The sequence below is a fragment of the Dromiciops gliroides genome, chromosome 6, assembly GCF_019393635.1.
Source record: "Dromiciops gliroides isolate mDroGli1 chromosome 6, mDroGli1.pri, whole genome shotgun sequence".
Lineage (NCBI taxonomy): Eukaryota > Metazoa > Chordata > Mammalia > Microbiotheria > Microbiotheriidae > Dromiciops > Dromiciops gliroides.
In genome coordinates, this window is record NC_057866.1 from 229,845,058 (window position 1) to 229,860,857 (window position 15,800).

Consider the following 15,800-nt stretch of genomic DNA (forward strand, 5'->3'; position numbering starts at 1 on the left):
CACTGAGTCAGAGGGTGGTGTCCTGTATGGGAAACAGCAGCAAGGATACTGGTGTCACTGGATTGTAAAGTATTTTGGAGGGGAGTAAAGATCATGGTGCCAAGGTGATGCTGGATTCTTGAAGAAAACACAAGCTGATAGAGTTTCATTGAGTCCCATAGGCTCTAAATACAGACTCTTTTGTTCAAAGATCAGGCTAGCTAACTGTGGAAGAAAAGACCCAACACTAGAAGGTGATCTAGTCTTGAATGAACTATTTTTTCCACAATGCCCCATGAAAGAGATTAAAATGTGTGACATCCCTTAGTCTTTTCCGCTTTCTTTTTACTGGAGTACAGTGCCTGGAGAGGGAACAGAGAGTACAAAGAATAAATAACAAAGGTTTTTAGACAATCTAAAAGCATTCTGTCAGGACTCTAAATGTGAAATATTTGTCCAGTGACCAGTGAAATGATGACTCAAATTACATCCCTATTAACAATCTAGCTAGAAGTGAAAGCAGAATTACAGAATCTCCAGACTGAGAGAATTCTCCAAGATGATCTAATCCAAGACATAGCTAAGAAAGAATCCCCTTCAACAACATCCCTAACAGGTAGCTTTCCTGCCTTCAAGAACAATGACAAAACTTAAAACCAGAAGCAATAATAAATCTTCATTGATTAGGAGAGACAGCCTGGTGTGTTCATATCCCACCTCAGACATCAAATACCTGTCTGATGAGAGAAAACCCATTATGTTTTAACAGTAGGAAAGTCACTTACTTCTGTGCATTGGTGTCTTCAGGGGCAGCTAGGTGGTGCAGCAGATAAAGCACTGGCCCTGGATTCAGGAGGACCTGAGTTTGAATCCAGCCTTAGACACTAGACACTTACTAGCTGTGTGACCCTTGCCAAGTCACTTAACCCCAAATGCCTCACCCCTCCAAAAACTGAGGGGCTCACATTTATTGACTGAGGTCCTTTTAATGGACTTTGCAAATGAACTTAGGAAGGGCTTGTGGGGTTTCTGGGGGTTTTTTATTCTTTATTTTTTACATTGAGCTTAAGTCTGCTTTTCTGGCTACTTTGTCCCCATTTCTTTCTCCAAGAAGAAAAAGGTCCAGTCACCCCTCCACTTGACAAATACTTGAAGTATCTGATTAGTTACTCAATGATATCTTCTCCCTAAGCTTTCTAGTCTCCAAGCTAAACGTCCTCAATTCTGTGAACTGCCTCACATGTCAGTCTTTGCCTTTGTCACCACCTTGTATATATTTTTCTATATGCACTCTAGTTAGTAAATATCTTCTCAAAATGCAGTTTCTGTAAGTGTGGTCTGATTGTTGTTTGTTTTATTTTGTTTTGTTCTCCCCAATTTTCCCAAAAAGGTTTTGTTTTTTTTCTTTCACAACATAACATGGAAATATGTTTATCATGATTGCACATGTATAACCTTAAAACATTTGAGAATCAAATAAGCTATTACATAATTTGGAATGTCATAGTTAATTGAAATGACCACAAAGCATCTCTCTGGTATTTGTATAGCACTTTAAAGTTTGTAAAGCACTTTATAAATAGTATGTCATTTGATCTTCCTGACAACCCTGTGAGGAAAGTGCCATCATTTATGTAGCAGATAATGATGAAGTGACTTGCTTAGGGTCACACAGCTCTAAGTATCTGAGACAGGGTTTGAATTCAGGACATCCTAACATTAGGTCCAGTCCTCCATTTACTTTGCCACTTAGCTGTTGAAGGAAGCCAACAGGCAAATGTTAAATAGAACCCATCCATCAGTAATTCTTTGATGTTCTCTCATCATTATCAACAATAGAATTATGCTCCGCAGTTCTTTTTTTTTTCCCCTGGATTTGGAGATCCTCTTCCATCACGAGTTCCCTGGAACTCTTCTGTGCCATTGCATTGGTGAGAAGAATATAGTCCATCACAGTAGATCAACACTCAATGTTGATGTTACTGTGTACAATGTTCTTCTAGTTCTGCTCATCTCACTCATCATCAGCCCACGGAAGACCCTCCAGGTTTCTCTGAACTCCTCCTGCTCATCGTTTCTTAGAGCACAATAGTATTCCAAACAATAGAATTATGAAAATAACTCTTTACCCACTCAGTATAGGAGGAAAATGGAAATGGCATTGAAGAAGAGTTCGCATCAGGAAAAGACCAAGAGGAAATTCATCCTGTGGTGACATAAGTCTAAAAATATCATAAAGTCTTTCTTTTCCTAAAAAAAATGGAAAAAGATCAAGAATATTATTACCAAAAAGGAAGCAAATGATTGAAAATATATACTAGCTATTATTGACCTATATTCATCATTTCCTACCTAGCTACACTTCTCTGGATTTCGTTATGTTCTCTAAAATCTCACCATTTTGCAAGGTCACATCAATTCTGAAATTCACATCTCAGTACCTCCTGTCCTTGGACTTTTCCCTCCCTCTGATTGGAGAAGGTTTAGGGTGCACAGTAGTGTTTAGTCATTTCAATTGTATCTAATTCTTCATGGCCCCATTTGGGGTATTTTTGGCAAATACACTGGAGTGTTTTGCCATTTTCTTTTCCAGTGGATTAAGGCAACAGAGGTTGAGTGACTTTTCCAGGGTCACATGACTAGTAAGTGTCTGAATCCAGATTTGAACTCAGGTCTGTCTGACTTCAGGCCCAGTATTCTTATCAACTAAGCTATCTAGCAGCCTTGGGGATATAAATAGTAGCTGTTTATTGACTGACTGACCACATGCCTCATCCCTATTTTAACAGTTTATGACAATGGCCAATACACATGTTCTTGATAGAAAATATGATAAGGGAATAGGAATAGATATAGAGGTGAAAGAGATATTAGATGTCTTTTATAGATTATTTCTACAAGCCACATTCTTAGAGTCACACAGTAATTACCTGAGAACTATACTGGACATAATGATATCCTGCTGAGTCTACTCTTTTCTGATTATCTAGCATTTGTCTCAGTAAAGCAAAATGTAGCCTTTAAAGTCTCTCCTGAAACAAAACCTTTTCTGAAACCTCAGAAGAGGTTTCATGACCAATGTGATCATGGAACTAACTTTTTTCAATAATCCATTGAATATCAAGATCAAGCAAGGCATCAAACAAAGAGACAGATGTTCACCAAAGGCACTTACTGGTTTCAGGAAGAATGTCTTGCAAAAAGTCTAAATGAAAAAGAAACTTGCCATTGACAGAATTTCTACAAATGTTCCTATTTGTGACACTCTAGTGATTATGTCAAACTCAGAATACAGCAGAGTTTTTCCAATGACTGGCACAGGGACTGAAAAGAATTAAGCATGTGCATGCAAACAGGAAACCCAAAGTCAATGGCAAAAATGATGTTACTGATCCATTTCCGTTTTTGGTGATCACTGAAAATACTGACCAATTTCTCAAAGGCCTTATCTCTATGTAATTTTTGATCCAGATTATTGTCCATATTTATTTAGTACCTGATGTTACCAATTCATAACTAAGAGTTCTGCTACCTGAGGAAAAGTTGAGCTAGGGTAAAAATAGATCTGAAACATCAGGAAAGAAATCTCTAGAAGAGAGAGATCTGGGGACCCCCAGGAGAGGGTACTGAGTGGGACCCAGTCAGGGAAAGTTCACTCAAGCTGAGGAAAATAATTGGCATACTACTTTGACTGCTGGTCTTTGACATTCCTTGTAAAAAGCATAGCATGGATATCCAAAAGATCTCTCGGTCTGGTGATTTAATTCAGGCTTCAGAAGATGGATGGTATGGTGAACATCCCACCCATCAACTCTGAAAACCCTAGTAGGTAACAGTGGAGGAAGTAGTAGTTGGAGACATAGGAGTAGGGGGAAATGATCCCCAGAAGAGAGGTGGCACAACCTTTAGAGTATGGTGGATGGGTGTGTGGGGAGTTATATTGAAACTGGGTGTGGGAGTGGTGTAGTCAACAAAGCAAGGCAGGCAGAAAATTAAGAGACATAGGAACTGAAGGTGGGGTGGACTGCTGATGGGAAGAGGCACCCATCTTTTTCCTCATGAAAGTTCACAGCCACTGTCACGCCACTCTAGTTACAGCTGTGAAACAATCCTTTGAAACATTGGTGTTCATGCCCAGTGTAAGAATGATTCTTCTACACAGAATAATAATTATATAGAAATTGTCTTTTCTCAAAATAGAATGCTAGTCTACTAATTGTTCATTAATTTATTGGATCTTGCAGATCTATTTTTACCCTAGCTCAAGGACAACACATTGAAAAGAAGTGGACAAGAATACATTTTGACTTCACCTAGTCTTCCTTTAAGCTCCCTTGGAGAAGGAATTTTCAGTTGTAGCTCAAGATTATCAGACCACAAAGTAGATTTTCTTACTGGATTTCACTATGTCTCTGAATCTTTCCAAGAGACTTGGCTTCTTGGAAAGTATCAGATTTTGGATGTAGTCACAAAGAATGCAAGGAAGCACAATAAATTATTGTAAGAAAATCTATATCTCCAGCTCTAATCTTTAACCTAATCTTAAGATCTGTATCCCAAACTCCCTCAGGCTTCATTTCCAGGGGGCTACATCGAGACCTCATATTCACAAGGTTGGAAATAGAACTCTTAAAGTCAGTTCCCCTTCTGTACTCCCTATGTTTGTCAGGGGCACCACTGTTTGTCCAATCATAGCTTTTCTTTTAAAATTTTTAAAAATTTCTAATAATAAACATTTTCATTTAGAGTTTTGAGTTCCAAATTCTATTCCTCCTTCCCTCCTTCCCCTCCTCCTGCCCTGACAGTTATACCTTTTCAAAGTCTTGTTATAATCATTGACTTTTCCTTTTCCTTACTAGATACACTTACACATAGATCAAGTCGCATTGTTCTGCTTCTACAATATCCCTCAAATCCATTTCCTCCTCCTTATTTCCACTGACACCAAGCCCTTATTAACACCTGCCTTGGTGATATGATAAGATAAAATACAGTATAATAACTTCCTAACTGGTCTCCCTACAACTAACTTGCCTTTCTTCCTTCTACCAGATAATGCACAGGTGGGAAAGGTCTTTGATGTGTTAAGGGTGGAGATGCCCCTACAGAGAATTATGATTGAATGTGCAGCACCTGCAGAGGACATAGACCATCTCTTGTGACATTTTGCCATCAAAGCAGCTGTGACTCTAGTAACAAAAGGAACAATTTTCCGACTATGTAGAACTGATCCAAACTGATCCACAACAAGAGTCTATGATCAGGCTAATGCAAAGTAAAACAACCTTGCAGTGTCCTAAAACATTAAATTAAAGACTATCCCATAACACCAAGACTCCATGGAGAAATAGCATAGTATTAAAAAAGGATTCTTGGAGGCCATCAAGTCTTTCCCAGCCATTTTGTCTATGAGAAAACTGAGGCACTGAGGAGCAAAGTGGCTTGCCCAGTAACTTACAGGCAGAAGTTTCTAAGGGTGTATTTTAATTTAGACCCCCTTGATATTCGAGTCCAGTGTCCTCCCCACACTATATACTGCTGTCTCTCAAGGCAGGTCAGCAGAGAGATGGCCTTTTGGAATATCAAATAGCCCGCTAGCAAATTAGAGCCTATAGGGATCCATTCCAATATTGAAGCTTCTTTGGTTAGCAATCCCAGCCAACTATCTGACCTAGAATTAGATATTCCTAATAATTGCCACTTAATCACTTATGGGGGACTTATGGCCTCATACCTATGAGGAGGGATCCCTGGCAAAGAAAGCCTGCTCCTCTAGTGCTCTGAAGTTTCACCTCAGTCTTTAAGATGCTCTGGAGATCTGGCTTTGGGAAAACAAAGACAATAAAGACTAGCTAGGGGGTTGTTGCCAGTCTCTCCCCCTGTGCTTTGAAGCCTCTATTGATAGAGGTAGCTAGGGGTACAGTGTATATGGCCCAGTATCTGGAGTCAGGAAGCCCTGAGTTCAGATCCAGTCTCAGATACTAGCTATGTGACTCTGTGCAAGTCTAGGGATGGTAACAGCACCTTTCTTTTAGGAGTTTGGTGAAGAACACCTGAGATAACACAAATAAAGGTTTTGCAAACTTTAAAGGCTAAATGGTACCTATTGTTACCTCAAGTCTTTTGTCCCAAATTCTTGATTTTACTAAATATGTGTAACTAGCAGGTTGTGAACCACCCTCTGCCTTATCTGAATGGCACCCTTTCAAATACTTGAAGGCATTTAGATTGTAAGCAGGCTCCTTCACTTGTTTCTGCATCCTTAGCACTTAGCAGAGTGCCTGGCAAATAGTAGGGATTTAATTTGATTTGATTGTTGATCGATCGATTGATTGAATGGTAATTGTCTCCCACCAGAGTTGCAGTACTCCCTGTGTATCCTGCTCTCCTTCTGTGGAAACAACTGTTCTCCATTCCCCATGGCATTATTCTTTCTTATGAACTTGAACCCTGTCATTATGTTCCCCCTCAGAGGCCTTTTGGGGTCTCTCTGCCTTCAGCTTTAATGTAATAGGACTCTTTTACTAAGACATGTAGCCTCTGACACTGCGAGAAACAGGGTGGCAGATTTTGTGGAACATTACTCATCTACAATAAAATCCATTAATCACTTCCTGACTCATCAACAAAGCTGTAGGCTCAGAAATGTCCATTTTAATTATCATTTATTTTTTAACAGAACTAAACTGACTTAATGTGGTGAGGATTTTCATTGGCATGTGACATCCCAAAATAAGCCACTGGGGGAAAAAAGCCTTCTCGCATAATAAAATGCAGATACGTTTCAGTTAAATTCTTCAAAATAAAACATAATAAGATTAACATTTCTGAATTGATAATCTCTATAATGAAGTTGACATTTAGGAATTTATAATCTATATGATTATGAAATTGACATTTCTGAATTTGTAATCTTCATGGTAAATCAATAAAAAATAATAAATAAGTAGTATTTATACTGCCCTTTAAGGATTGCAAAGCATTTTATATATTGCATGTGACTTTATCTTCACAAAACCATATTAGGTAGGTGCTATTCCCATTTGTCTTTGTTATTTAGTCATTTCAGTCATGTCCTACTCTTTGTGACCCCATTTGGAGTTTTCTTGGCAAAGATACTGGTATGGTTTGCCATTTCCAGCTCATTTTGCAGATGGGGAAACTGAGGCAAACAGGGTTATGTGGCTTACCCAGGGTCACAGAGCTAGAAGTGATTGAAGCCACATTTGAATTCAGGTCTTCCTGACTCAAAGCCTGGCATTCTAACCACTGCACCACCCAACCTGCCCAAAATTGAGGCTGAGAGAGGTTAATAGATTTGCTCAATTACACAGCTAGTTAGGCAGAATTCAAACTTTGCTCTTCCTAACTCTTAGCTCAGCATTTCTGAATTTACAAACTAAAAATATATGTGCAGCTTATGTTGACCTTTTTTGATGAATCAGAATTATACTTTTGAATATTATATCCAAGTTTCTATTTTGTTTTATTATTGGCTAAGATAATAACTATGGCAATACATTTTTTACTATATAAGTTAAAAAAAATACACAGATTCTATATCCAAGACACTGATTTAGCATTATCATCATTAAGGTTTTTCAAATCTCTGTTCCTTAACTAGTTTATCATCTGTTTTGTTTTGTTTTGCTTTGAAATAAGATGTGATTTCCCTAAGAAACAACTTGGTTTCCTTGATTCATGGGCTCCCTTTACTGTAAAGGAAAATTTCAGGTTAGTGTAGCTACCTTCAGTAATGAGAAATAATCACTGCCCTGGGATACCAGCTTCTACCTTAGAGACTGAGGTAGACTGAAGGAGTTGACAGAGATAAGAGAGATAATATTCAATTTTTTTTTCTTGAGGGAGAATATTCCAGAACTGTTCACTTTATAAAAGTCAAACATAATCATCTACAACCAGTCACACACTGGGGACTCTGAAATAATCTACATTTGCTCTTGAGCATTTAAAAGACAGCAACTAACAATACTGAGCCCACATGATCCTTAAAAGTAGAAAAACAAGAGAGTCTTATCACTCACGTAATTTGCATTTAGCTCCAGAGGGGAAAAACACACAGGATATTCATACGATAATTTATGATTATCATTTGTCTGTGCAAATTAAGAAGGGTACAACAGTCTGTTCAGAATTGAGCGTTATCTATAGTTATCCAGCAGAGGGCAATGGTACATGCCCAGAGTCCTGAACACATGTTAGAACAAAGTCACACATAGCTATGAAACAAAATACGTTGGAAAATAAATTTGTGGGAGACAGTAGATGCTCCAGAGCCATAGTTCTACAAGTTTTTGATCTCCGGACCCCTTTATATTCTTGTAAACCTTTGATGACCCCCAAAAGCTTTTGTTTATATGAGCTAAATCTAGGGATAGTCTGGTTATGTTTAACAACCGGCTTTCTAGGAAAAAATTATTCTCGATTAATTTTTAAGTTTAACCTGCATTGTTGTCATTTTCTCCGCTATTTTCTCAAGTCTAAGTAATCAACAAAGTGATAAATTGAGTCCTTATTTGTAGTATTTTCTGAGGTGTAAATGCTCATACTGAAAATCAGCTCTCTTGAGCAGCATATATCTATTAATATAGATCAACAGACAGTTATATGTATCAACATTGACCATATTAGAAATTAAAACTGACCGCTTTTAAAAATATTTATTTGTTGGTTCACTTAAGATAATAATAATTTTCTTATATGTTAACATAAGTAAAATATTTTTCCGAGAAATAACTATTTTCCAAAAAACAAAAGAATTTTAGTGAGGAGAGTGGTATTGTTTTACATTTTTCTGCAAATCTCTTTAATGTCTGGCTTAATAGAAGACAGCTGGTTTCTCATAGCTGCTTCTGCATTCAATCTGTTTCTATATGTTTGGTTGAATTATATCAAAAAATCTGACCTCACACAGATCTGTAGTTGGAAAAAGGAGAAGAATTTTAATAGGCAAATAATGTGAATATTATTAGGCAGCTTGGTGGTGCAGTGAATCGAGTGCTGGGCCTCGAGTCAGGAAGACTCGAGTTCAAATCCAGTTTCAAGTGATTACTAGCTATGTGACCCTGATTCACTTTATTTCAATTTGTCTCACCTCAGTTTCCTCAGTTGTAATATAGGGGTAATAATAATAACTACTTCCCAGGGTTGTTGTAAGGAACCAAATCCTTCTAAAATGCCTCAGATAGAAAAAAAAAATGCCTCAGATACTCAGTAAGGGAGAATTCATTCTAAAGGTGGCTTAGCAATTTACTACCATGTCTGAAACTGGGGGAGACAGGAAGATCTGAGTTCAAAAGTGGCCTCAGCTGTGTCACCCTGGGTGAGTCACCCAACCTCGGTTTGCCATAAGCTACTGGAGAAGGAAATAGCAAACTACTCCAGTATCTTTGCTGTGGAAACATTGTACTGATGAAAGTATCAATATGCTTCGGTCCACAGGGTCACAAAGAGTCAGGCACAACTAAACAACAACGATCCTTTGGGACAGCTGGATGGGCCTGGAGTCAGGAAAACTCATGTTCCTGAGTTCAAGTCTGGCCTCAGACACTTACTAGTTGTGTGACCCTGAGCAGGTCACTTAGCCCTGTTTACCTCAGTTTCCTCATCTGTGAAATGAGCTAGAAAAGGAAATGTCAAACCACTGTAGTGCCTCTGCCAAGAAAACCCCAAATGGGGTCCTGAAGAGTAGGATGTGCCTGAAAAACAATCACTGCTAAGATGGCTGGCAAATATTTTATATTGATTAGCCCACTTGATCCTCACAACTCTTTCAGGAAAATGCTAATATTATCCCCATTTTACAGATGAAGACATGGAGGCTCTGAGAGGTTAAGTGTTTTGTCCAAGTTCACAAAGTGTCTGAGTCAGCATTCAAAGCCATATTTTATGTCTCCAAGTTCCTCATTCACTCAGCTCCCTACCTATCAACAAGTATTTATCAAGGAGCTCTTAATTTGTCACTTCATAAGCATTTCTTAAACAGCCACTCTAAGAAGGTCCAGTGGAAAGAACCCTGGCTCTGGACTCACAGGCCCTGGATAGAAATCCTGTGTTGAACCCAGCACTTAACTTCCCTGGGCCTCAGTTTCCTCATTTATAAGAGGGGTTGGACTAGATGACCTCATGGCCATTTGAGGTCTAAGTCTGGGCACTGGGATGCCAATACAAAAGTGAACATTCTTGGTCCTCTGGGAGACAACCTCTGCTAGAGGATGCAATAGCTCATAAGTCATACACAGTGTGCATTGTATAAGACATCTACAAGATAAATTCACAATGATTTAGTGGGGGGTATGGGGGAGGACACTAGCACCAGGCATAATCAGGAAAGGTCTCCTGAATTCACAACGCCTGAGCTGAGCCTGGAAGAAGATGAAAAGGTGAATAACTTCTCTTGGTTTCTGTTTCCTTATTGATAAACAAGAACTAGAACCATTGTAGTAGATGAATAGAAAGAAGAATGGACGTATGGACAGATGGATGAGTGACGGAATGGAAGAGCATTTATCAGGCACTTCTTAATCACCAAGCTCTGTATTGTGTTGGGAAAACATATAAAAAGCAAAACAAAAACAAAAGCAGAAATAGTCCCTGACCCCAGAAAGCTTGCATTCTGATAGGGAGAGACAAAGAGGAGTGGTTTCACGGAGGGGAATTTTGGTCCTGAAAACTTTAAAGACAGAACCTGAGGTAGGGGTGGGAAGTAGAGTTACACACCTCATACAGGAAAATGACTGAATTAATTTGATCTTGGTTCTGGAAGCAGAGGGAGAGAGGAGAGGAACAAAGTGGTTGGCAAGTCTATGGAGGAGATGGACAAAATGTAGGGAGATACAATAAAGCATAGCTGGGTTTTCGTGAAATGAAAGCCCTCTAATCAGGAGAGCAGACAGAAATCTTAGATGATCTCTGAGGTTCTTTCCAGATCTTAAATCCTATGTCCTGAGAGAGCTAAGTTGGAGGACCTGGAGTCAGGGAGACCTGAATTCAACTTAGGCCCATATACTAGCTCCTTGACACTAAGTATGCCACTTACCCTCCGGTTTCCTTATCTGTAATGGGAATAATAAGAACCCCTTCCTCCCAGGGCTGTTTTGAGGGTCAGATAATATTGCTTTGCAAAGCTCCAGCACTATACAGATGTGAGACTATGACATAGCAGGGCATACTGCACGTGTAGTTCGATACATGTGGATTTGTGGTTGGGATTTTCTAAGGACCCTGGAGGTGTGGTTACTAAGAAGGAATCATAGCGCCCCTAGCTCTATGAACCTGAACTTAGTGGTGATAACTGAATGATCTTCTCAAGTACACTTTACAGAAGCTTGGAGAGGCTGCTTTATGGAAACTCGTCAACTGAGTTATACCAAGGGGTATAATGGATGGGGATTTTGCTTTCCTGTAGCAAGGAGCTGCTAATGACTGGGCTTTGGGTGGTCAAGCCCAGTGGATAGGCCTGTTGCCAAGCTCTCAATCTGTCAGTGTTTGAATATAACCAGCATTTTCAGTAACCTGAAATTCTGTTGTAATATTCTTTTTTTTTTTTTCTGAGAATGCTAATGAAAATTATGGTTGAAAAGAAGATACAATCAAAGCAATCCTTTCTTAATTCATCTTCTGCGTTCACTGTGTAATTATAAGGACCAAGTTCGGCCCCAGAAAAGGGCTAAAAAAATGAACATCTCTCCCTTTTACATGGGGGAGGACTGTGTGCATGGACTATTATTGTATATGCTTTCAGCAATAGCTGATTCATTGCTGTTGTTGATGTTTTTTACTGAACTGCTTTTGTTTTTACTTTCTTAGTCTTTGCTAAAAGGGATGACTGGATGGGTGGTTGCTGCAGAGGGAAGGGATATATTCAGAAATGAATAAGATATAAAATTTATTGAAATATTTTTTAAAAAATCATTTCTCACACTCCCTATGGGGCACGTGACCTAAAATGGGCTCAATAGATATATCAAAATATTCATAACAACCTATTTTTATGTGGCACTGAAACAGGCAAAATGAGTGTCCATTGATTGGCTAGACAAACTATGGCTCCTGTATGTAATGAAATATTATTGCACTATAATAAAAGATGAGAATGAAAAATTCAGCAATATTTGGGACACTTTCTGTGACTTGACTGAGGCACAGTGCAGTAAGCAAAGACAGAAGAACAATCTGTACCATGACTATACTAATGTGAATGAAAAGAACACTTAAAGTAAGCCAAGCCTCTATGAATAGTTATAACCATCTCAAGTCACCATTTATCAAACCCCTACTATTTGCCAGGCACTGTGCTAAGAGCTGTGGATACAAAGAAAGACAAAATCCTTCCTTGCATCAAAGAGCTCACAATCTGCTTTGAGAAGCAGCGTGAAAATGACGTGTACAAACTGGATGTACAGAATACATTGAGTCGTCTCAGAGGGAGGGATCTGCCATGAAGAGAGGCTGGGGAAGCGTTTTGCAATGAGATTTTAGCTAAGATTTGGAGGAAGCCAGCAGGTGGAGATGAAGGTATATCTTGGACCCAAAGATGATTATACGGAATTCTTTCCTAAAGGTGAGAGGTGGGGATTTGCCAGTGATTGATGTCACTGATAACTGGTTTTGCTCCACTGCTTTTCTTTGTTTAAAGGGAGATTTCATCGAATTGGGATATGCCACATCAAAGGGGCATTAATAAGACTTATTTTATTAAAGAGTTGGGGGGTCATTGTGCTTTCATGATGATAAGAAATATGTTGAAATGTACTGAAGGAATAAATGAACATGCAAGCAGATTATCAGACGGCAGCCTTTTTTAATGCAACGGTAGATACTGAGATACTAATTTTATACTGCATTTCATGAAATGTCATCTTTGGAATGATGTCATTGTTCTCAGGATAAGTTTTACACTTCATGGAGGAGAGGAGGAAATATTATTATAAGCAGCCAAGAAATTCAAAAGACCAACTTCAAGATAAGTATTCTGAAAACCATTATGAGGTCATATATACTTTTTATCATTAATTACATCCTTCATTTGTGGTTTGGCCACCCACGTGTAATTTACAGTCAATCCCAAATTATTCCAGGAAAAGTTGATTAAGCACCAAGCCTTGCACAATTTGTTTACTCCCCGTTTGGTTGTTTTCTCATGCTTTAATCCTTTTTTCTCATTTTTCATCCTAAGAAATCCACTAAAATGGTAGTACTTCTTTGGCTTTGCTGTTGATCTGAGTCGGGGTGGGGAAACATAGAAGTGAAGATCCAGAAAGGACCCAAGAGATTTATCATCTCATCCAACTGTTTCACTGTATGGCTGAGGATCTGAGAATCCCAGGAAGAATTTGACTCAAGGCCTACTATTTTGAGCCTTGACTAGAAAAGAGCAGGTTCAGTTTAGGCACTTGAGAATTAAAGGAGTTTAAAGGTTGCCATGGGAAAAGGAGAATAGACTTGCTCTGTTTGGTCCCAGATAGAGAACCAGAAATGGTGGATGGAAGTCAAAGAGAGTCAGAATTCAAATGAAAGCTAAACAAAAATAGAAGTATTTATCACTTGAAGGAAGTGGGTTCCTCATCACCAAACTGCTTAAAGCACTGACTGGATGACTTCATATTAAGTTCGTAGATAAGATTCTTGTTCAGTTCTGTCTGATGCGTTGTGATCCCAATTTGAGGTTTTCTTGATAAATATACTGGAGTGGTTTGTCATTTCCTTCTCCAACTCCTTTTAGAGATGAAGAAATTGAAGCAAACAGGGTTAATGACATGCCCAGGGTCATACAGCTAGTAAATATCTGAGGCTGGATTTAAATTCAGGTCTTCCTGACTCCAGGCCCAGTGCTCTATCCCCTGGGTTACCTAGCTGCCCAGATAAGATTCTCTGTCTCTATCTCTCTCTGAGGAAAGTAATAAACATTTTTTTTTATAGTTTTGAGTTCCAATTTTTATCCCTCCTTCCCATCTCCCCTTTCCCTCCCTGAGGTGGTAAGCAATCAGATATGAGTTATATATGCGTGATTTTGTAAAACGTTACCATATTAGTCATTTTGTATAAGAAAACTGGAATAAAAGAAAAAAATGAAATAAATAAAGTGACAAAAGCATGCTTCAGTCTGTGTTCCATCAATATCAATTCTTTCTTTAGAGGTGGATAATATATTTCATCATTAGTCCTTTGGGATTGTCTTGGAATTCTTTGGTGAGAATAGTTAGGTCATTCACAGTTCTTCATCAAACAATATTGCTGTCTCTGTGCACAATGTCCTCTTGGTTCTGTTCACTTCACTATACATCAGTTCTTACTAGTCTTTCCAGACTTTTCTGAAATTACCAGATAATATTCTTACTCAAGAACAAGTTAGAGCAAATGCCTCTTGAGGCTCTTCTACCTCTGAGAGCCTGTGATTTTGTGCCTATAGTCCTAAAGTAGCAGAGCTGGGATGAAAATTGAGATTTACATATTTCCAATTCAGGGCTTTTCTCTCTATACTGCCTTGACTTTCATGAGCATGAGCATGAGTAGGTATTTCAGGACATTTCAGGACATTTCAAGGACTGGAGATTTTAATTGTTTTTCAGGCATTTCAAAGAATGCAGCAGACTGTTTCAAAGAAATTATTTTACTCTATTGGGGATGGAACAAGGGAGTCAGATTCTCATTTCATTCCAAATATATGCTTCTGTGGATTTGACAATAGAGTCATAGTCAATGAAAATATGCTGATATTGCTCTTTCTATAAGAAGAACAGATGATAGTCACATCACTTTCCCCCTCCCCTTTTCTCTGCCTCTGCTTCTGTTTGTCTGCCTGTTTCATTCCTTTTTTTTTTTTTTTTTTGTCTAAACTTCCTTTTCTACTTGCCCTATACAGGACCAAGTGAAGGACTTACTTACTGGCACCTGGTGGCAGTCTGGAGTCAGGAAGACCTAGGTTCAAATCTGGCCTCAGACACTTACTAGTTATCACTTAGCCTGTTTGCCTCAGTTTCCTCAAGTGTAAAAGAGATAATAATAGCATCTACCTTGCAGGGTTGTTGTGAGGATCAAATGAATTAAAATTTGTAAAAAGTTCTTAGTTCCTGGTACACAGTAACAATAAATGTTTATTCCCAGCTCCTCGACTCTAGTTTATCCTATATTTTACCAAGGTGACCAAGATATATGCTATTGGAAAGGATAACTAAGATAAAACATACCTTTCCATTTCCAGGTCCAGAAATGTACAGATAATCCATATTTCATCTAGTAGCATTGGATGTAACAGTCACCTGTTTAACTTCAGATTGAACATGCATTAATCCTTATTGTATACAGGGTTTAATGTTGGGGGGGGGTTGAAGTCCAGACAAACCATGGTTTTGGTCCTCATGAAGCTTCTGGTATAATGGGAGGAAGGGATGGTAACATTTCCAAATAAATATGAAATAAAGCATGATTGATGCATTCAAAAGATGTGTGCAAAATGTTACATGAGAATGAGGGAGGAAATTGTTACCAACTGGGAAAATTAAGGAAGACAACTTGTAAGAAGTGACTTCTTTTGAGTTGGGTTTTAAAGGATAGATAGAATTCCAATAGGCAGAGTGGGACCATTGTAGATATAGAGAAAATGATGTACAATGACCCTATACAAATGATTCAAGTCTATACCTTGTAGTCTAAAGAGTAATTCATAATATTTAGAACTAAAAGGTACCTTAAATGGAGTCTAAGGCAATGCCCTCAAATCAAAGATGTGGTAACTGACCAATCTAGAATAATCCAGAGAAGTAAAATGACTTATCCTAAATCACACTAGACATTGAAAT